The following is a 24,492-nucleotide window of genomic DNA, read 5'->3' on the forward strand; positions in this document are numbered from 1 at the left end:
TCTATCTTCGATCTGCCCCCTCTTCTATAGTTCTGTAGGTTTGCAAGAAGAATGGGTTAGTGGACAGGTTCCCGTGGCTGCAGGAACAGACTACACACAGATTTGTAGTCTGTAGTTATGGAGGCAGCCAAGCACATAGACAGTTAAAGTAGCTGTCCAGAGAGACCCTGCGAATAGCAGAACACATCTGTTGTGGAACAACTAGGGTAAGTTCACACGTAGCGTAAATACTCGGAATCTTCTGCAACTGAATTTTTTTGCGGAAAATCTGCAGCATAATACATTCGCAGCAAAGTAAATCAGATTTGAACTAATCTCATTCGCATGCTGCATAAATGATGAATTTGAGAGTTTTTTTCCCACTCACCTGTGGTGCGTTTTTTTAATCCGCAGCAGGTCAGTTGTATTTGCATAATCGCTGCTTATTTGTTGTGGGTTTTCCCCATTGAATTTTAATGGGGTGGTAAAACCGGCAACAAATAGCAGATGATGCTTTTTTAGAGGCAGAAAAGCAGCGATTCCACCGCAAAAAACGCATCTCAGAAAAGAAAAAAACCTCTTACACAGAATTCTGTATTTCTTTGTCCAGGCTGGCCTCCTGAGAGGTTTCATCCCATGTGACCACTGCAGCAGTCACATGGGATGAAACGTCATTCCAGGAGGCCGGGCTGCAGGACGGCGGAGAGACGCGTCGCCATGACCACAATTTGCTGCAGTTTTTCAGCCAGAGTTTCCTGCGGCACCCGGGCGGATACGCGGTATGCTTTTACGCAGCGTATCCGCCCTTTATGAACATATCCTACTGGGTGTTCTAGTTACATGATAGAGTGCCACGGGTTGGAGACCACCGCACTAATGTCTAGCACACACAAAGCCCATGCAATCCATTTAACATGCAAAATATGGTATCCATGGCGCAGGGAGTTACCAGATCGTACAATGATATTGAACAATTAGGAATAAATGCCTTGTTTTAAGGATTTGTGAAGTGATGACATTTTCAGATGGCAATGGAGTACTTCGTATTTAATTGATAAAAACCCTTTTCACTAAAAAAGGCACATGCAAATGATTATATTTTTTTTCTATGTAATATATTCAAATGTAACAAATAATGTTTACCTTAATAAAACTCACTGAAAAAGAAAATTAAAAAAAAATTCTAAAAAAGCAAAAGTAACCAAAACTAATTCCTGAAAAATGTATTCTATCCAAATGTTTTCATAAATGGATTGCTATAAACATAATCCAGCAGTGTGGATGGAGTTGGACTTAGAAAAGTCGGCGAGAGTTACAGTACGTGTCTTATACTCCACAAGAGAAGGTCACAGGTACTTTAAATATTTTATTAGCCAGCTCCCTGCTGACATGCATAGCACAGCCCAGACAGTAAAGGCAGCAACATGAAAGTCTCGAACAGATCACAATCGCATTCTATGAATCCAGCACTGTTCACATGCAGATTTTATGATCAAAGACTAAAAATACACGTTTTATTAACTTATTCCCTGCAGGCAATATTGTGAACATATAAATATTGTGAACAGGCCTTCAGAATTATTATTTTTACGTAACTACTCCGTACCTGTAAATGTTTTGCTATAGTAAATTCCACTAGGGTCAAGTTTATTCAGGCTAAATTTCTCCGAACATTGTTTTAAGGCCAGGATTAAAACAGGGTCACATTGCAGTAAAATGAATGAGAAAACCCAAGCTGGAGTGTGATAATCAAGTAACATCATGCACAAAGGTCATCAAAATACAACGTCGGTGCCTCTCCGTATTGCAACCATTTATATATTTTTTTGCAATTCTATATATTTTGTGTATACATCTCCTATGTAGACCTATAGGTTTCCTTGATTACAGAATTCACAGAAACGTTGTGTATAGTTGAATTCAGAAGTCCAGTGTAAGGCTCTATTCACAAGACAGGGTCCGAGTGTTGGCCGATAAAAACATCAGTTTTTCTCGGCCGTTTTGCATCCGTTCTGTTTCCGTTCGGGGCCGTGTTTTCGTTTTTAGTGACAGCCGTGATTTACACTGCCCCATAGACTTCTATGGGAGCCATGTGGTGGGAAAAATGGCCGAAAATAGGGCATGCTCCAAAAAAAATCGACCATGTGAACGGCCTCATTTGGGGTCTATTGTTCCTAATGCGGACGTGTGACAGCCGTTCAAAAAATGGCCGTCACACGGCCGGGAATCACTGTCGTGTGAATAGGGCCTTTTTCGCTTCTTACAAATCTACAGACAGTAAAATGGAGAAGATGGGACGTAGCAGGACTAGCAAATTTGATTACCCAATATAATTATAAATGCAAAAGTTACTAAGATATTAGCCCTGTAATGACCGCTCATATGCCTTTTCATGGCGGTCATTAAGGCCTCATGCACACGTCCGTCAGCCGTTGTACGGCCGCTAATGACGGATGCGTGAAACACTGACCGCACACGGAGGGCTTTCATGTGAAGTCCATTGTTTCACGGACCAAATCAATGAAAAGGTCCAGACTTTTCAGTCAAAATCGAACAGGAGTAGGACCTGTCCTATTTTTGATGGAACGGCCGCACGGTTCCGTTAGAACAAAAGAAGTGTGCATGGCCCCATTGAAATGAATGTGATAGGGTGCTATCAGTTAAAAAAACAGATACCACTTAGTAAACGGTGTACATTTATGAAGCAAAAAAAAAAAAAAAGAAATGGCAGAATTTAACTTTTTCCATTATTTCCAAAAAAGTTAATCAATAAATTACATGTACTCAAAAATGGTGCCATTAAAAAATACAACTAGTCCCGCACAAAAATAAGCTCTGGCATGGCTGGGTCTACAGAAAAATAAACGTTATGGCTTTTGAAATGGGACAATTAAAAAAATAATAATAAAAAAAAAAATATATATATATATATATATATATATATATATATATATATATTTTATATATATATAAAAAATTATTGCTTTGTCATTAAGGCCCAAAATAAGCTGGTGATTAAAGGGTTAATGGTGCATAGATATTCATGCTGTATCTATTGCCAATATACTTGTTTGCTACCAGTTGCTATGCACTCATACGATGAAAGAGGGTTTGGGCTACACACAATTGTGTGACGTGCGACTCTCCTTTCATTTGTACATCTATTTCCAAACAGAAATACTAGAACTGCTCCTGCAAAATTCAAACAACCAAACCACTAGGAAGAAATCTATATATGAACATGTACTTCTATGGCACTGGAGCAGAGCTGGGCAAGAACCTCTCCATAACAGTCACCTATGGGTTCCATATCTTCCCTCTTCACAAAGAATGTGAACACGGTTGAATTAAAACAAAAGGTTTGTAAAAAGGTTTAACGAACCCTATAAGAAATGAACTAGTAAATTTTTTATTTTATTTTTTTATTATTTTTTTTACGATCCACAAGGTATTTGAGAGGAATCTTTATTTTTGCTTGTCCATTCACACAGCGTTTAAGAGTTTATTCCTTTCGGTAATATTCACTCTACATAGTGTCTAATGTAGAATGTATAAAGGGTGGATAAAAAGCGACCTGGAATCTGCTAATGTCATTAGCATTGAATATTCAGAGAAGTGAGACAAGTTTCCAAAAAGAAAACTAACAAAGCTAGACAGATAAGTTTCACTATCATTCTCTAAATCTATAACTGCACTTTCTAGAAACTCGACTATAGAGGCCAGCCCCACTTTTTAACGGTATAGCGACCACGGCATATAAGTAGTTATGCTCCTGTGATCGGAGTTCTCTCCGATCCTGGCCATTGCAGTGACACCCACTGAATATGGAGCGGGCTCAGCTCTATACTTATCCTTCCTGACTATGATGTAACTGTACATCAGATATCATAGTGACCGATCAAAACTTCTGATAGGTCACTATGACATGTCAGAATTTTTCTGAAAGTTTAGTTACCCTTCAAAGGTTTACATAGCTTACATAGGTTTACATCATTTCTTTGATATAATACCATTGAAGTTACTAGCAATTATTCTAGGGTTAGCTCAAGTGAAGTAACATATGATATGACAGGAAATGCGCATAAAAAAAAGAAAAAAATTATAGCAGAACATAGACCGTATACTACAAGACTCTTAACCCCTTCAAGACCACGAATACGCCTTTTCACGGCAGTCACTAAGGAGCCTTAGGCTAGGCTGCCGCCTTTTCACGGCGGCCGAATTCGAAGTCCTGCACGGGTGTCCCGTGTAGGCTAGAGCCAGTGCTCGGCTGTAGGATTACAGGTAGAAATCGACGTTTACTTCGATCGCAGCCGTTTAACCCCTTAAATGCTGCAGTCCGTAGTGGTTTACATAGGATTGCCGGAAGGTGGATGCGGCAGCACCCGGCCACAATTAAAATAGATAGTATACGGCGCCGGACCAACCTGGGAGCCGGAACCAAAAACGCTGCAGGTAACGTTTTTGGATCTGGCTCCCTGGGTGGTCCGGCGCCACAACTGATGTCGCCTATGCCAGAACAGATCCCATAGAAAGCCATAGGACACATTCAGTTTGGAATTTTGAGGCAGATTTTCCTCTGCCTGCACGCTGATTTTCGTTGCGTTTTTCACCCGTGGCCATTGAGCGCCGCGGGCATAAAACGCAGCGAAATACGCTTTCTATGCCTCTAATTGATGTCAATGGGAAGTCAGAGGCGTAAACCAAAGATAGGGCATGTCCCTTCTTTTACCCGCGAGCCGGTTTTTACACTAGCGGGAAAAAAAAACGCCTCCGCCTCCCATTGAAACCATTTTCGGCCGTTTTTTGGCACGTTTTGCGGCGCGGTTTCCACGTAAAAAAACTCGCAAAAAAACTCAGTGTGAACTCCCCCTAAAGATAGTGCCACTGAAGCAGTGGAATCCCCGGCCAGAGAATTGCCGAGGATTCCCTCAAGGGGAAGCCCCTGACACCACTATCCATATACGGACAGTGACATTCTCTCCAGGATTCTACTGCCACAGCCCATATAAAAACAGTGACGTCATCGGTTACCTCTAGAAGTGGAATCTCTGGCCAGAGTGTTGCCGATGCTCTGCTGGTTGGGGATTCCGCTCCAGGAGAAGCCCCTGACGTCACTATCCATATATAGACAGGGAGATCAGGGGCAACTTCTGAAGTGAAATCCCCGGCCACAGCATTGCCGACTGTGGCCGGGTATTCCCTCAAGGGGAAGCCCCTGACACCACTATCCACATACGGACAGTGACGTCAGGGGTAACTCCCGGAGTGGAATCCCCGGCCCGACGCTGTGGCTGGGGATTCCCTCCTGGAGGAGCCCCTGACGCCACTGTCCGTATATGGACAGTGACATCGGGTTACCGCTAGGAGCGGAATCTCCGGCCACAGTGTTGCCGATGCTGTGTCAAGGGATTCTGCTCAGAGAGTAGCCCCTGACGTCACTGCCCATATATGGACAGTGCAGTCTGGTGCTCCGCCTGTAGCGGAATCCCCGGAAATGCTATAACCGGGGATTCCGCTCCTAGCAGTAACCCCTGATGGCACTGTCCATGTATGGACAGTGCCGTCAGGGTCTCCCCCTGGAGGGAATCCCCGGCCACAGCGCCCTATCAACAGGGGGGGGGGGGTCACTAGATTCTGTTCCTGCTCGCATCCACGTTCCAGCCAGGTCCCTGCGTTCTTCCGGCCATAGTTAAATAAGATAGGATAGGGTGCCGGACCTCCCTGGGAGCTGGACCAAGAAACGCTGCAGGTAACGTTTTTGGATCCGGCTCCTGCACAGGTCCAGCGCCGTACAGTACCACAAATGATGTCCCCTGTGTCAGAACAGATCCCATAGAAAGCTATGGGATCCATTCTAGCATCAGTTTCCCTCCAGCTGTTCTGCAACACGCCGGAGGGAAACTGAAACGGACATATGTGAACGGCCCATTTGAAGTGAATGAACATGGTTGGTTTGCTGGTGAGAGTCTATGAAGCAAGGAGGCGCAAGTGCAGTCGGAGGCATCATGTGATGTTTAAGGAAATGACAGCAGTGACAAAGTGCGATGATCAGGAATGAGTTCATATGAACGCTCATTTGCCCGATCATTGGCCCGTGTAAGAGGGCCTTCGGAGCTTTCCATATTTCTGAAGATCTTCAAACTAACAATGACGTAGCAACCATGAAATTTCACTGGATGGTCCAGTGCATGTCCCTTCGTTCTAGGGATCAGAGGTGAGTCCAGATCATGGCCCCTTCCAATGAAAACTTCTGGCATCTCAGTATGACATTTTTAAAATAGGTTAAAATCTACCTCTGGTGTTTAAAAACTTATCTGAAAATAAAAGAACAGAGATGACAAAAGTTACCAGTGGCTATATAAGTGATGGCCATATATGTAGGGGTTCCGATAAACAGCACAGTGTTTAGTGGAATATTACAAAGGCTTGATTCAAACCCAGGACAGTAATAGAGAACAGTTAAGATCGTAAAAAACAACTGATCACAGAAAACTCATGTAGTCCGATTCTAAAACGAAGGAAGATTTTAAAAGCAAAGCTTTGCTATTTAAGATCAGCCATGAATTTAGTTATTTGTGTCACTGTTTCTAACATGAAAGACTGAACACTTAAGCCTTATTCACACGACAGTAATAAACGGCCGTGTGATGGCGGTTCTTTTAACGGCTGTCACTCGGCCATTTTCAGAACAATGATGTTCTATGGGTGTATTCACACGGCTGTTTTTTTAACAGCCCGTGAATAATGGCCGTCAAAAAATAGTACATGTCCTATTTTAGGCCGTTTTAACGGCCTGACGGCCCCCGTAGAAGTCAATGGATCCGTTTTTAACGGCTGTAAATACATGTAACAACCGTTAAAAACGGATCTGTGACATGGGGATTTGCAAGGGAACTACTAGTTCCCTTGCTGGCTATCGGCGGGCCGACGACACATACTCACCGATTCACCGATGCAGCGCTGACTTCTCCTGGTCTGGTCGCTAGTCTTGCGGGTTCTGCGAAGGCGGCGTGATGACGTCATCACCTTTGCAGATCTTGTGTGACTAGCGACCAGACCAGGAGAAGTTGCCGCTGCATCGGTGAGTATGTGTCATCGTGTCGCCGCAGATCCCGTGAAGACGGGAGGCCTTACCTGAAGACAGCGCTGCATCGGTGAGTATGTAGGGCATCTACAGGGAGGAGTGTGGCATCATATACAGGGAGGAGTGTGGCATCATATACAGGGAGGTGTGTGGCATCATATACAGGGAGGTGTGTGGCATCATATACAGGGAGGTGTGTGGCATCATATACAGGGAGGTGTGTGGCATCATATACAGGGAGGCTGTAAATAGTGTCTAGGTGAACATGTGACCTTCCTTTGGGTGTTTTCAGGGGGTTGGGACAAAAAAAGCCTGGCCAATGAAATTCATCCGTTTTTTTAACGGCCGTGAAAAACTGATGCAAAACGAATGTCAAACGGCCATTAAAAACGGACAGACGGACTAGAAATGGGTAAAAAGTTACACATTGATGCAAAACGGCCATGAAAAACTGACCGTTGAGTTTTTAATGGAATTTTTTTTCACTGTCGTGTGAATATAGCAAGATAAACTGGTAAAACTAAAATAAATAGTATTGCAAAATCTTCACAGGAATGACATTTTAACAAACTAAATTTTTCAAATGAAATTTTAACAAACTGAAAGCAGAGGACAATATACCTTATAATTAAATAGTTTGTCACACTAAGGACATCTATCACCTAACCACAGGACAGGTTATAAATGTCTGATTGCTGGAACCCCCACAACTGGGACCACCACTGAACACTAGAATGGGGGTCCTGAGCCCCCCCGCTCCTCTTCACTGCACAACCGCAGTGAATTGTAACTGTAATTGTAACAACCATTGTATATTGGGAAGCCATAACAAATCATCACAACTCAGTTTCAGAATTTTAAAAGTACACACCCAAACAAGGATACAAAACTTAAAAGCATAACTAAACTTTTAAAAAACTTGACATATCATAGCGACAGGTCAGGAGTTTTGATTGGTGGGGATCGGAGCACTGAGACACTCATCAATCACTAATACAAAGCAGCAGAAGCGCTCAGGTGAGCACCGTGCTACTTAGCTTATCACCCGAGCGCTTCCGCCACTTCGTTTTAGCGATCGGTGGGGGTCTCAGTGCTTGGTCCCCCACCAATCAAAACTTCTGACATGTCACTATGACATATCAAAAAGTTTTTGTAAAGTTTAGTTACCCTGTAAATAAAGATGTATTTCTTTTTAGCTATGTGAGACAAAATCGAAAATTGTCCTTGACATATAAACAAAATGACAGTCAGAGTACTTTGCAGACTAGACGGATTTAAACAAATCATTCCCATTTGGAGTGTAAATTGGACTTTGTGCTTCCGAACAGTTACATTAGTAAATGAGAAGAAAGCCAGGCTTTTATATGCCTCGTTCCGAGAAAAGCAGATGGAGGAAATAAATCTTCCACTAGCAAATTCAGAACAATGTTGAAAAGGCACTAACATGTAAAATAATACAAAGTGTTAACATATAAAGATACAACAAAAGGGGAGGCGATTCATGGCAATTTTGTAAATAACTTAATTCATTAAAAAAGCTCTACCTCTTTAATATCTACTGACCGTAGAAGTAGGGCTATGGTTTATCTATATCTGCTTTATGGATGGTTTAGTACATCTTTATGGAGTCATTCCTTGTATCTCATCCATAATGCAGCTTGTATTGAAATTAGATCCTTAATGATAAAGTTCTCTAAAATTGTTAAAATACGAGAGCAGGGAGGCCGATTTGTAATGGACGCCAACATATGCCAGTACTGCAGATGTCCTACATGCTCCATCCTTTTTTCCTGTGGTGTATGAGCCGCTGCCATATTAATATGTATGTTCACAACATGTTGGCTATGATAAATATAATTTATTGGTTGACCGTCACTCCGTATCAAGGTTCGGGGGTGCTCCCTTAAGGCCAATATGGCTACATAATCCTCAAAGTGAAAATAAGTGGCACTTTCACACAAAATGAGTTCTTGATGTTAATTCTCAAGTATAGTATTTTTCATTTGCAATTTATTTGTAAGTAAAACATCACAAAATAATGACCATAAAAAAAATGACCGTTTCGGTTGCTCCTGGACCTTTCTCAATGGGAATCTATGTGGTGACATGATGAGAGTATAAGGTATCAGCATGTCACCAAATACTCGTTGAGAAAAGTCTGTGAAGGACTGAAACGTCTGGTTTTTAAAGGTCATTAATTTTGTGGTGTATTAGGGCCTGTTCACATCACCGTTTGGCTTCCGTTCCGGGGTTCCATCTGAGGTTTCCGTCGGGTGAACCCCGCAACGGAAAGTGAAACTGACAGCACAGCTTCCGTTTCAGTCACCATTGATCTCAATGGTGACGGAAACATCGCTAATGCTTTCCGTTCATCACCATTCCGTCTGGTTTCCGGTTTTCCGACGGAATCAATAGCGTAGTCGACTGCGTTATTGATTCCGTCTGAAAACCGCAAACCAGACGGAATGTTGACAAACGGAAAGCATTAGCGATGTTTCCGTCACCATTGAGATCAATGGTGACTGAAACGGAAGCTGTGCTGTCAGTTTCACTTTCCGTTGCGGGGTTCACCCGACGGAACCCCGGAACGGAAATGAACGGTGATGTGAACAGGCCCTTACAAATAATTTGCAAACGAAAAAAACTTGAGAAGTAACAAGTTCAAGCATTCATTTCGTGTGGGAGTATCAATTAATTTCACTTTGAGAATATATTGTTTACAAATAGCATTTTTTACATCCACACGGGGTGGAAATTTCCGCCAGAAATCCATAGCGTTTCCATAGCAAAGTCTGCATGTTAGACGTGGATTTTGCTGCACTTTTCACAGCAAATGTCACCCCTCTCATTGAAAGGAGTGAAATCCACAGAATAAATTTTCCACCGTGAGTGGAATAGATTTATTAAACTACTGTATAACGCTGCAGATTTTCTTCCTGCAAATTCCCTTTTCATTTAATCTTTCCTCCTACCCATCCTCTCCCCAATTTATCCATTCGTGTTTGAGCCCAAGTTTCTCCAGAAACTTTTAGAGATAGGCTAAAAACACCCTCATCATATTTAGGTATAGTCGGTTTCCTTCAATTAACTGCCGTGTAAAACCTAGGAAATAGCTCCTAAAAATATCTAAGTCATGGAGAAAATTCAGATAGTAGCATCTGTCTGCATCATTCATTAACCCCCTAATGACAATACCTGAAAATGCCTTAATTCCTGCGCAATTTGTTTTTGAATTGTGAATATAGAAAAATGTCAAAATAGTTAGTTTTTTTTTTTTTTAATACCAATCAAGTGTCATACTAAATAACCTGTTAAATTAATTCCTCAGGTTATTATGGTCACGTAAATAACCAATATATGTAGGTTTTTTGTTTTTATGTAATGTATGGGCAATAAAATAAATTTTAAAATAAATAATGACTTTTGATGGACATTATTTTTTGTAACTTTTTTTTTTTAATCCTATGAAGGGATAACTTTAACAACTTTATGTTATGCTTATAAAGTATTAGCTTACTCCTGCATGCGAATACATTACACTGTGTCACAGGCTCCTGTTAGGTCAACACACAGCGTGCCCTAACAGCAGGCTTACAGAACAGATAGCCCTGGCGACCTAGAAAGGACCCCAGAGCTAACTGCAGAGGGTTCCCCAGCTTCTGAATTTGTCAACCGGGTTTCCGGTGATGCAATCGTAGAGGGGAGTTCCCTTTAAAGAGACTCTGGCACCACATTATAAGTGCTCTATCTCCAACATAAGGAGATCGGCGCTATAATGTAGGTGACAGCAGTGCTTTTTATTTAGAAAAACAATCTATTTTCACCACGTTATTAGCGATTTTAGCTTTATGCTAATGAGTTGCTTAATACACAAATGGGTGTGTTTTTACTTTAGACCAAGTGGGCGTTGTACAGAGGAGTGTATGACGCTGACCAATCAGCGTCATACACTTCTCTTCATTCATTTAGTCAGCGCATAGGTATCCTGCTAGATCTCTATGTGCTGTCTTATACTGACACATTAACGTTACTGAAGTGTTTAGACCGTGAATAGACATTCCTTCCAGCCAGGACGGGATGTCTATTCACAATCACGGCACTTTGGTAACGTTTCTGTGGGACTTACAGCACAGCAAGCGTAATCTCGCTGTAACCTGTCATTCGCAGCGTGATCTCGCAAGATTACGCTTGCTCTGCTGGAACTACCACAGAAACGTTAACGAAGTGTCGAGATTGTGAATAGACATCCCGTCCTGGCTGGAAGGAATATCTATTCACGGTTTAAACACTTCTAGCAGGATCCCTATGCGCTGACTAAATGAATGGAGAGAAGTGTATGACGCGGATTGGTCAGCGTTATACACTCCTCTGTACAACGCCCACTTGGCCAATAGTAAAACACACCCAGTTGTCCATTAAGAAAGTAATTAGCATAAAGCTAAAAATCGCTAATAATGTGGTAAAAATAGATTGTTTTTCTAAATAAAAACCACTGCTGAAACCTACATTATAGCGCCCATCTCCTTATGTAGGAGATAGGGCACTTATAATGTGGTGACAGAGTCTCTTTAATAATGCCACAGTTATGGACTGCAAAAATCAAAGAGTTAAATGGCTGGGATTGGAGGTTCCTCCAATCCCAGCCGTGCCCAGGAAGCTGCTCTAAGTACAGCATGAGCGCTCACTGGAGTACTCGTAAACCTTTTCTACAGCAACATCAATAGACGCTACTGTAGACTCAGGACCTGCACCGCCCTCCGTCAAAAGACAGTGGGTGGTTGGGAAAGCGTTAAACATTACCATACCCCAAAGGGTGGTGTGTGAACTGAGCACTCCCTGAAAATAATTTCTCTCTATGGAAAAACAGTTGATTTCTAAAGAATATAAAAAAAAAAAAATTTGTCTAAATATTGGGCTAATTTCCTTAAAATATTTAAAGTGTATTGTTTTATTACTCGTAGACAAACATGTGTAACTAAAGTATTATACTGTTAAATAGGACTACATCGATTACGGCATATGGACGTCATAGAGGGGCGGTCCAGGCTCAGGGTCCACCTCGGAGTCAGAGCAGGGAGCCACAAACAAGCAGCGGCTCTCATTGTGGCGTACTTGGGCCACCTACGGTATTATGTGGATGGCCATACACCTGAATGGCCACCATGTAATACCACAAATGATCAGCTGACAACTACTACTTGTAAAATAAGCAGTTTCCCAAGAGTCTCAAGAACCAGACCTGTATTCATGAGCAAATCTCAAAATAGAGGGGCTGCCGGTGATAAGACAACCTTTTTAACCTAAAAACTGCCAACTTTTGTAAAAAGAGGGCAGGGCATAACAAAAGGGGGACTCCCAACAAATTTATTAGTTTACTCCAGAAAATTTTTTGGTAAGAGGGGAATGGATGGTGCACCGCCAGCTAAAAAGATGTGACGTTTAATAAATCTGTCGCATCTTACTCCAGCCAAGTAGAAAGCGAAGACTGGCGTATAAAAGGTTAGGCCAGATTCACACGAACGAGTGCAAATTCGGACGCAAAAAACGGCAATTTTTCACATCTGAGTTGCACCCGTGCGTGTCCCGTTTTCACAGATCCCCATAGACTTGGGTCTAACGAGGGATCCATGAGAACTGAACATAGGGCGTGTTCTATTTTTCAATGGATCCTTTACACGGTCCGTTGAAACAACGGCCGTATGAAGGGCTCAATAGTAATACCTGCATCCGTGCGACGGCCGTTGTTTTAATGGTCGTTACATGGACGCATACTACGGTCTGAATGCGGCCTTAGTGAATCTGCCCCCTTAGAGTTTTAATCGCTTTCTGCTATATTTTATAATATTCTTCAAAGATAAGCTTAGTGCAGCATTGGCACTCAGGAAGGAATTCTAACAGGCTTGAAATTGCCCATACACATGATAGGCACCAAAAAAACAAGTTAACAGAAAAAAAAAAGCATGAAGACTTTGCAGACTAGATAATAAATAACTTTATTTTGTATTATTCGGATGACTGTGTTCTTTTAAGTGCTTCCAATAGTGCAGTCACCTTATGTTTCTAAATGAAAGCTCTGTCATTTTTTGATCTTGACTTCTGAAGTTTAACTTCACAGACATTAACCAATGTTCTGGGATCGCAGTAATCTACTGGAAAAATCAGTTGCTACTATTCAAACACAACCTTTTCGGCACATTGGCCTTGGTCACACTCATTTGCCATCTGTGGAGTAAATCTGAGATTCTAAGTCACAGCATGATAGCCTGAAAACTCCTCTGGTCATATTAGCCAATGCAAACACATTAAAAGCCTCTGTTTACAATGCATGCAATTAATTTAAGCCAATTCAGAGCCTTAAAGGCACAGTCTGACACGCTATGGAGAATCAATGGAACATTCTTGTTATTATTAGCTACAGCAAAGTATGATATAGAAGGTTTGGCTTTCAATCAATAGCAGAAAGGCAACATTATGGATCATCTTGAAAGCAGACGCTAATATTATGCTAATTAACCACACTGATGATGCTTATTTTCAGGAAACAATAAATGCAATTTCTAAGTGTTAAAAGAATATTCAACCTCAAAAACGTATCTTCCTCAATCACATGCAGATGAATAACCAGGGGGAAAATTTACTAAGAAAAGGTGGTAAGTGTAGGATTATTTTCAGGAAACTGGCTGTGTAAACACATTGCATTACTTGTTTACTGACCCCAACTTAAAGAGGCTCTGTCTTTGCAACCCCTATCTGCTATTGCAGCAGATCGGCGCTGCAATGTAGATTACAGTAACGTTTTTATTTTTAAAAAACAAGCATTTTTGGCCAAGTTATGACCATTTTTGTATTTATGCAAATGAGGCTTGCAAAAGTCCAAGTGGGCGTGTTTAAAAGTAAAAGTCCAAGTGGGCGTGTATTATGTGCGTACATCGGGGCGTTTTTATTACTTTTACTAGCTGGGCGTTCTGACGAGAAGTATCAACCACTTCTCTTCAGAACGCCCAGCTTCTGGCAGTGCAGACACAGCGTGTTCTCGAGAGATCACGCTGTGACGTCACTCACAGGTCCTGCATCGTGTCAGACGAGCGAGGACACATCGGCACCAGAGGCTACATTTGATTCTGCAGCAGCATCGGCATTTGCAGGAAAGTCGATGTAGCTACTTACCTGCAAACGCTGATGCTGCTGCAGAATCAACTGTAGCCTCTGGTGCCGACACGATGCAGGACCTGTGAGTGACGTCACAGATCTGCACTGCCAGAAGCTGGGCGTTCTGAAGAGAAGTGGATGATACTTCTCGTCAGAACGCCCAGCTAGTAAAAGTAGTAAACACGCCCCGATGTACGCACATAATACACGCCCAGTTGTACTTTTGCAAGCCTCATTTGCATAAATACAAAAATGGTCATAACTTGGCCAAAAATGCTCGTTTTTAAAAAATAAAAACGTTACTGTAATCTACATTGCAGCGCCGATCTGCTGCAATAGCAGATAGGGGTTGCAAAATCTGGTGACAGAGCCTCTTTAAAACTCATATTTGACCAAGGCTAGACTGCAATATTTGGCTACCCAGCCAAGTCGGTGTAACCGCGACATTACTGCAACTTCAAGGTTTCCCTAAAAAACCTTCTGTGCCAACCTGCTGACCATGTAACTTTTTTATTTTATATACAGCTCACTTGTATAAAGAACTGTATAAAGAACAGCTGTAGCTTGCGATAATAACCGAATCCATCAGGTCAGCGGGACTGACTGGTTCAGTGCCAGCGGGTCCTGCGTGGATCCCCCTGCTATAGATCACTTCTAAATGGTGAGATAAATAACTGGTCAATCCTGCAGCGGTTTCCACAATTCGGATATGTTCACAGGGCTTATTAAAAACGGCCGAAAAATCAAAAGCTGAACGCCTCCAGACATCTGCCCATTGATTTCAATGGGAAACACGGCTTTCTGTTCCGACGGGGCGTTTTTTTAAGCGGGCCGTTTTGAAAAACGGCACGTAAAATAACGCCCCATAAAAAGAAGTGCATGTCACGTCTTGTGCCGTTTTTGGAGCAGTTTTTCATTGACGCTATAGAAAAAAACAGCTCCAAAAACGGGCGTAAAAAATGCAGCGAAAAACACGTTTGCTTAAAAAAACGGCTGAAAATCAGGAGCGGTTTTCCCTTGAAAACAGTTTTTTGTTAAGTGTGTGAACATACCCTTATGCTTGCTGCTATAACAACAAGTAGCAAGATCGTTGATCGACACATAGCTAGTAGTTTAGATAAGTGGTGGCCAAATAGTAGACCTTGATCTACCGGTAGAGTGACCATGTACTTTTTCTGGTTTCAACACAAGTCGGAATACTCCATAGTCACAGGTTTGTATTTTAGTATGCCTGTCACCAGCCTTTCCTAGTGCATTGTTTCATTGGCAAATCAGAAAAAGGTTAGAAAAAAAATTAAATGGGTTCTCTCAACAACACAACCTATAACTAACGGAAGCCAGATGATATCTGTGAAACTGCTACCTGAAACCGTGTCGATCAGCTTGCAATGCTGAGGGAGGTCGCCGCCAGAACCCAATTCCCATGCAATTTTGAATGCAACATTGGATGAGTGGAAAACATTGTGGCAGTATAAAGATATTAACATTCTATGTAGATTTAAACGTGGCATTCTAGGCCTATGCTTCCTGCCACATGCTTGTGGTATTTTTGTATGTGGTCATTCTCTGACAAGGCGTTCAGGACACCAACTCAGTAGGTGCCAATGGTGTAATGAGTCGCCAAGATGAGCATCACACAAGATGGGCAAATACTGAATTTGATTTTAAATTTTTCCCTGGAGATGTACTAGCCTAAAACGTAATTTAGGTGGGGGAGGAAAACAGCCAGATAAGAGCAGAAAGAGGCTTGTTACTCCGATAAGATATATTATAAAAGTTTCTAATATCGCCCGAACTACTCATTTATGCAAAGTTTGTTGAAATTACAGTGTCAATTTAAAGAGGCTCTGTCACCAGATTTTGCAACCCCTATCTGCTATTGCAGCAGATCGGCGCTGCAATGTAGATTACAGTAACGTTTTTATTTTAAAAAAACGAGCATTTTTGGCCAAGTTATGACCATTTTTGTATTTATGCAAATGAGGCTTGCAAAAGTACAACTGGGCGTGTTTACAGTAAAAGTCCAATTGGGCGTGTATTGTGTGTGTACATCGGGGCGTTTTTACTTCTTTTACTAGCTGGGCGTTAGGAATGGGAGTGTATGATGCTGACGAATCAGCATCATCCACTTCTGTTCGTTAACACCCAGCTTCTGGCAGTGCAGACACACAGCGTGTTCTCGAGAGATCACGCTGTGACGTCACTCACTTCCTGCCCCAGGTCCTGCATCGTGACGGCCACATCGGCACCACAGGCTACAGTTGATTCTGCAGCAGCATCAGCGTTTGCAGGTAAGTAGCTACATCGACTTACCTGCAAACGCCGATGCTGCTGCAGAATCAACTGTAGCCTCTGGTGCCGATGTGTCCTCGCTCGTCCGACACGATGCAGGACCTGGGGCAGGAAGTGAGTGACGTCACAGCGTGATCTCTCGAGAACACGCTGTGTCTGCACTGCCAGAAGCTGGGCGTTCTGAAGAGAAGTGGATGATACTTCTCGTCAGAACGCCCAGCTAGTAAAAGAAGTAAACACGCCCCGATGTACGCACATAATACACGCCCAGTTGTACTTTAGAAAGCCTCATTTACATAAATACAAAAATTGTCATAACTTGGCCAAAAATGCTCGTTTTTTAAAAATAAAAACGTTACTCTTATCTACATTGCAGCGCCGATCTGCTGCAATAGCATATAGGGGTTGCAAAATCTGGTGACAGAGTCTCTTTAAAGGCTTCCTAGCAACCATGTCCAACCACGTTCCGTACCTTGGTAGTGTGCTTCAGTACAGGGAGATGCTGCATTCAATGGGTGGAGTATATCTTGATAAATGCTCAGCAAAAAGGCAAATATCCCCCCCCCCCCACTCTGAGAACTTAAGGTAAATCTTGTGGAAATGATAAGACCCACCATGCACATCTCTGTCTTTTGCAATCAGAGAAACAGCAGGTCTAGATTTATCTCATGTCTCCCTGCTCAACCCTGACCTAGATAAAATGACCTGCTGCTACGTGGACACATTTACAATGCTGTATTGAGAATAACAATCAATGTGTCATGTTGGCCAACGTATTGTGAATTTAGTCTATATCTGGAGGATGAGGCTATATTCACACCTGCGTCAGGGGCTTCGGTTGTTCTGTTTCATCAGAGCAGCAGAACAAGGGAAAACTGGAAGAAATGGTTTCCATTGCACCACGGTCACCACCTGGGGCCGACAGAACCCAATATCTTTAACTAGTTCCGTCGGCTTTCTGTGTCCGTGGTTTTACCAGAAACAAAAGTGCAGCATCCTCTGCCGGATCTGTGACGATGGGCACCTAATGGAGCCTCCAAAGCAGATGTGAACAGTCTGAGCTGGAAACAAGCAGAAGAAACACTTTCTGTGCACTCCCGCCTCTTCAAGAACTCTCTCCACCACATATTTGGTTTGGCACAGGGTTAAGAAAGCCTCTAAAATATTGTGTTCTGATGTTGAATCAGCAAAAAAAAAAAAAAAAAAAAAAAAAAGAAAAAATCGGCACGTTTATTATTGTCTGATGACTTCTGAGGACAGATGTTTTCCAGGATTGCCTGGCAATTCGAAGCATAAATTATCAATGAAAATAGACTCTGGCCCAGTGGTGGTGATGCTTTCACATTTATGGAGGTCTTGCCATTTATTTGCTAGAAAAACCAAGACTTCAAATAGTAAATGAAAGCCTTTGCTTATAATAAGTTAGAGAAAAGTCAGGTAAAGTAACGGTTTTCTTTAGATTTGCAATGTTAACATATATCATAAGGAGTCAGTCATAGATGGCTTCAAAAGGTTGTCAAATATGGAAATTGTGAGAAGTTAACAGATGTCTAGTTGGGTTTGCCCGATATTGATCGCCTTTAGGGTCAGTTCACACGTTGCGCAAAGACTGCGTATTTTCCGCAATGGAATTTGTTGTGGAAAATCCGCAACAAATATAGTAGCAGCAAAGTGAATGAGATAAAACAAATCTCATCCACATGCCGCGTAAATACTGAGTGGAAAAAACGCACAGATATTGACTTGTGGCGCAGAATTTTAATCCGCAGCAGGTCAATTGTATTTGTGTAAACGCTGCTTAATTGTTGTGGGTTTTCCCCTTTGAACTCCGAAAAAAATAAAAAATCTCATACTTACCTAGAAGTCTGTGTTCCTCCCTCCAGGGATGAGGTTTCATCCCATGTGACCGCTGCTGCAGCCAATAACAGGGCCAGCCAAGTGCTGCAGTTTTCCACAGCAGACATTCCAGGTGAAAAACACCACCACAGTTTGGGGCGGTTTTTCGACCGGAATTCCCTGCGGTGTACAGGGCGAATATGCTGCATGCCTTCATGCAGTATATCCGCCCATATGTGAACTCAGCCTTATTTACACGAACGTGTTAAACGTCCGTGGGATGGCCGTTGAAACAGCGGCCGTCCCACGGACCTATGCAATTCAATGTGGCCGTTTACACAGCCATTGTTTCAACCGACAGTGTGAAGGGTCCGTGGGAAAACAGGAGATGTCCATTCTTTTCGCGCATCACGCATCCCTCCATAGACTCTCCACTATGGGGGATGAATGACATCGTGTCCCGCAGCGCTGAGCACGGATGCACCTCGGACGTGAAAAATCTGCAGTTTTTTACGTCTGAGAGGCGCAGCGTTCGTGTAAATAAGGCCTTAATGTTGACTAATCGATTAGGAGACAACTATGATCAGCAAGTGCAGACTTAACTGTAGTGTCTAAAAAGTGCCTCTCATGCTATACACTGCAGCTCTACAAGCTCACCCCTACTGTTGTGTATAAACAGACCCACCACAAGCTAACCAGGTTGTAAGTACATGTGAAGCGAATATCAGTAATAATCCACAAACAACTAAACCACCAACGAGAAACGGATTATCAGGTAGCTGCCACACATATGGGCCTAATGCACATGACCGTAGTGCTTTTGCGAGCCGCAAAACCTCAGTTGCACTCCATTTGTCCGCAAAAAAACAAAACCTTACAATGTGCATTAGTGTGTTGTCAGGATTCACGAATACGCAATAAAAATTGATGTCACCAGCTTAATCTAGCCGCAAATCCGCACTGTAAAATGACTTGTCCTGAGTTTTTGCAGTCTGGATTCGCGCCCCCCACAGGGATCCGTGAACATCACTGTCGTGTGCATAGCTCCATACAAATGAATGGGTCAGTGTACCATCTGCAAAATTGTGGATTGCACACGGATAAAAAAAACCAAATAAAAACAAAAAACAAAAACACTACACTCGTGTGCATTAGGCTATACTCAGGCTATTTATGGGTACTGACATAGGGGACTTATTTAAAGATGACGTGAAGGGAGATGCTTTGGGTTAGGGTACACACAATGGTAATTATGCAGCTACATTTTTTTCTCTAACTTTTTTCTCTTAGAACTTTTTCTACAACTGCTTTTGTAGAAAAGCAGATCTGCATCTTTCCTATGCCACGCAAAATTACTACCTGAATGGCATAAAAACACAATGAATAAGACAATACACTTTGAACAAAAATACAGGATCCCCTAAAAACTTTGTGAAACATCTGGAAAATGCAGTAGTTCTATAGAATCAAAAATAGTGTGTGAATTTAAGTGACAACCAAGAAGGCTGCCATAACAAGTCTAGGAAAGCTGCAGGAAAATTCCTGTGGAAGCTAGAACGCTGAATGTATTAGTGGTTAGAAACAAATATAACTGTAAAAAGACTGAATAGAACACAGATACACTATATGGACAAAAGTGTTGGGACACCTACAGGAGCTTTTATGACATTCCATTCTAAAGCCATGGGCATTAAAGGTGTTGTCTATTCATAGGAAATTGATTGCCTATCCTCAGGCTAGGCCATCAATACCTGATCGTAGGGAATGACTCGAGGTATCCCAGCCGATAAGTTGTTTTGAAGGGGTCGCAGCACTCGTGGTGGATCCCTTTCATAACTTACCTGCTCAATATTGTGAATTGCCGACACACGTAGTGGCAGTTCACAGTATTACAGCATTCTGCCATTCACTTTAATGGGAGAAGGCTGTAATACTGTGAACTGCAGCTTCAAGTGTGTCGGCGATTCACAGTACGTGCAGGTTGAAATGAAGGGGAATCGTGCCGTGGCCCCTTGAAAACAGCTGACCGGCGGGGGTGCCAGGAGTCCGTCCCAGACCAATCAGGTATTGATGGCCTATCTGGAGGCTATCTTTTAGGACTGGAAAATTAATTTAATATGGAGTTGGTCTCTCCCTTTGCAGGTAAAACAGCTTCCACTCTTCAGGTAAGGCTTTCTACAAGATTTTGTAGTGTGTTTGTCGGAATTTTTGCCCATTCATCCAGAAGAGCATTTGTAAGATCAGACACTAAAGTTGAACGAGAGGGCTTGGCTTGCAATCTCTATTAGGCTGGATAAACACGAGCATGTTCGGTCCATAAAGGACGGAACGTATTTCGGCCGCAAGTCCCGGACCGAACACAGTGCAGGGAGCCGGGCTCCTAGCATCATAGTTATGTACGATGCTAGGAGTCCCTGCCTCTCCGTGGAACTACTGTCCCGTACTGAAAACATGATTACAGTACGGGACAGTTGTCCCGCAGCAAGACAGGGACTCCTAGCGTCGTACATAACTATGATGCTAGGAGCCCGGCTTCCTGCAGTGTGTTCAGTCCGGGACTTGTGGCAGAAATACATTCCGTCCTTTACGGACTGAACATGCTCTTGTGAATCCAGCCTTATAGTTCATTCCAAAGGCGTTCGATGGGGTTGAGGTCAGAGCTCTATGCAGGCCAATAAAAGTTCTTCCGCAACAAAATCACCCAACCTTATCTTTATGGACCTCTCTGGGGCAGTCATGCTGGCACAGAAAAGGACCTTCCCCAAAAGCCTACAATTGTCCAAAATGTCTTGATGCGCTGAAGCATTAAGATTTCCCTTCACTGGAACTAAGGGGCCTAGGCTAACCCCTGAAAAACAAACACATAGAATCTCTCCTCCACTAAACTATACAGTTGGTACAATACAGTCAAGCAGGTAACGTTCTTCTGGCATTCGCCAAACCCTGACTGGTAAATCAGACTGCCAGATAGTGTAACATGATTTGTCACTCCACAGAACACATTGCAACGGTTGCAGAGTCCAGTGGTGGCGTACTTTACACCACTCTGAGGGATGGAATAGTGCTTGGTGATGTAAGGTTTGCGTGCCATGAAAGCCCTGCCATGACACTGCGGGGGCAGTAATTTTGTGCATATTTAGTTAGTAGTGCCAGAGAAGGTTTGTACTCTGCAGTTATTGAGTCAGCAGAGCGTTGGCGACTTTTATGCACTATGCGCCTCAGCAATCCGCTCTGTAACTTTACATGGTCCGCCACGCGCTTCCACGTCTCAATAATTCCATTCACAGTTGATCCTGAAATATCTAGGAAACGGTCACGAACTGGCTTGTTACAACGTGGCACCCTAATACAGTACCATGCTTAAATTCATTGTGCTCTTTAGAACGACTCATTCTTTCACAAATGTTTGTAAAGGCCGACTGCATGGCTAGGTGCGTGATTTTATACACCTGTGCAATGGGACTAAAGGAAACACCTGAATAAAGAGGTTGTCCCAATACTTTTGTCCATATAGTGTATATTTATTTAATTTTCACTATTGAAGAAGAACTGTGACAGGAATCAGGCAATCCCATTACTAATGTCCCCCCAGCCACTCTTCCCTGGGAATGAGGCATCAATAAGTGCCACCGACCTTTCTCCATGTAAAACCAGCGGAGCTCCCCTGCTCTTTGCAAGGTATCTTCCTATACAACAACCCAAGTATATTTCAGCCATTACATAGCCAAACAGCCTGCATACATTTATTAAAGAGAGTTTGAGGAACTTGATCTAGCTAGTCATCCGAAATTTATAAATGCACCTAACTCTCTACCGTGCCGTGAATATTTGATGCTGCGTACCAATGAAAACCTTTGGGTCAGCTCCTTTGGCAAAGTTGTTCCTAGGCTTACCGTATAATTCAATTGCTTTCTACATCTATTCTCAGTATGTCTCGCAATATTCAAGGAAGTAATCTAATGAGACAAGTGTAATTTGTAGGGGGGGGGGGGGTGGGGGACGTCTCACGCAGCTTGCAATAGGAATTTTGGAAGTTTTATTGCTGAATAAGAACCTATTAAAGGGGTTATCCAGACCACTTAAACATACTCTAAAACAGTTTTCCCCTACATATAAATATTCTTCTCAATATACTTGCTTTTGCATTTTTGGATGATCACGCCAGTCGCTGCAGCGGTCACGTGATCAGTTTATTCTGTCGTTTTCGGATTCTTGATGACGAGCCAAAACCGATACACATGACCTGAAGTTCTTCCTGCTTCTCTCGGTGCAGACGCATCATTCAACATGTGACTGCAAGGGGCTGTCACTGATGACGTTAGTTTACTAACCCAGCGCCCTACATCAATATAGCATTGCGCCTGCGCAGGTTCTAATTGATTACTAGAGGGCGCAAGGTGGAAACTAAGCTGACTAGGGGCGGAACAATACAGGACGACGGGCAGAGAGATTTGGTGGGTGGCATTGACTGCGCAGAAAGGAAAGGAAGGCATAATGGGACATGTAGGAAAACGTCACAAGAACAGCACGCAGTCCCACTTAGAACCAGGCATTCTTACAGTGCGTGAGCAGCAGTATGGCTCTAACGGTAGAAACATAATGGTCACTGTTATAGGTGTTTGGTGGCTTTCCTTTATTTTTTTCTACTTGTCATTGGATAACCCCTTTAATAAGACTGCCTCCATGATTGCACAAAATCTAAAGAATATTGTCAAATGATAATCTGAGACATCGTCTTAGATTATAATTTATGATAACACAAAGTAAAAAAATTTATTCAAAAAATTCCATGTTATATAACAACCCCAAGAATGCACAGTGATATCTCAAAAACCCAGGCAGTAAACACCACTTTTTATTTAACCCGTTAGTGACCGCCAATACGCCTTTTCACGTTGGCCACTAATGGGCTTTATTCTGATGCATAAGCCTTTTCACGGTGCTGCATCAGAATAAATAAACAGAGCAGGGAGCTGTCAAATCTCCCTGCTCTCAACTGCCAGATGTAGCTGAGGGCTGGGGGCGTCCCTGCTCGACCGGGTGAGATCGATATAAGTATCGATCTCACCCGTTTAACCCTTCAGATGCGGTGCTCAATAGCGTGCGCAGCATCTGAGCTGATTTGGAGAGAGGGAGGGAGCTCCCTCTCTCTCCCGACACCCGGCGATAAGATCGTCGAGTGTCTGTCTCCAATGGCAGCCTGGGGTCCTAATAAAGGCCCCCAGGTCTGCCTGTAGTGAATGCCTGCCTGAGGCATGACCTAGCAGATGCCTGTCCATTTTAAAGGGACAGGCAGTAATACACTGCAATACAAAAGTATTGCAGTGTATTATAATAGCGATCGGATGATCGCATATTAAAGTCCCCTAGTGGGACTAGTAAAAAAAAGTTTAATAAAGTTTAAAAAAAAAGTTAAAAAAATGAAAAACCCAACCTTTTCCCCTTACAAACTGCTTTACTATTAAGAAACCAAAATAAAGTAAAAAAGTTCTGAATATTTGGTATCACCGCGTCCGTAACGACCCCAGCTATAAAGCTATTACATTATTTGTCCCGCACGGTGAACGGCGTAAAAAATTAAAATAAAAAACTATGGAAAAATTGCTGTTTTCTGTGAATTATGACTTTAAAAAAATGTGATCAAAAGTGATCAAAAAGTTGCAAAATGGTACCAATAAAAACTACAAGTCTTCCCGCAAAAAAAAAGCCCTCATAAAACTGCATTGGCGGAACAATAAAAAAGTTATGGCTCTTCAAATATGGATTTGATGAGGACATCTAAATCCTCACCAAATCTGCTCACATTCCGTATGCCAGTGCAAGTGAAAGGGGTATTTTATACCCCATTCACAAGAAACGGAAAAAATCTGCACAGGTTTTTGACCATGCTGCAGAGGAAAAAAAAAAAAAGACCTGCTCATTATTTCCACGGATACCACATACACAGATTAAATAAAACATGGCAGCCCCCAGTAAAGTAAGAAAGTGTTAATAAAAAAAATATTGTGTGTGAAAAAATAAAGTCAATATATTTTATTAAATAAAAAATAAAATTTATTTAAAAAAAATAAATCACGACACCGTCCCTATAAAGGAAAACACTATTCTATAGGCGATCCCAAAACCTTCTAACTTAGGGGCCATTCACA

General features: G+C 42.4%; 1 protein-coding gene across 1 annotated transcript in view; it reads right to left on the reverse strand.

The window, feature by feature from the left end:
* UBTD2 (ubiquitin domain containing 2) overlaps positions 1-24,492 on the reverse strand; it is a 56,254-nt gene that overhangs the window by 19,334 nt on the left and 12,428 nt on the right. The gene's annotated exons all lie outside the window — the stretch shown is intronic.

Source organism: Rhinoderma darwinii, chromosome 3 (assembly GCF_050947455.1).
Source record: "Rhinoderma darwinii isolate aRhiDar2 chromosome 3, aRhiDar2.hap1, whole genome shotgun sequence".
NCBI classification, from domain to species: domain Eukaryota; kingdom Metazoa; phylum Chordata; class Amphibia; order Anura; family Rhinodermatidae; genus Rhinoderma; species Rhinoderma darwinii.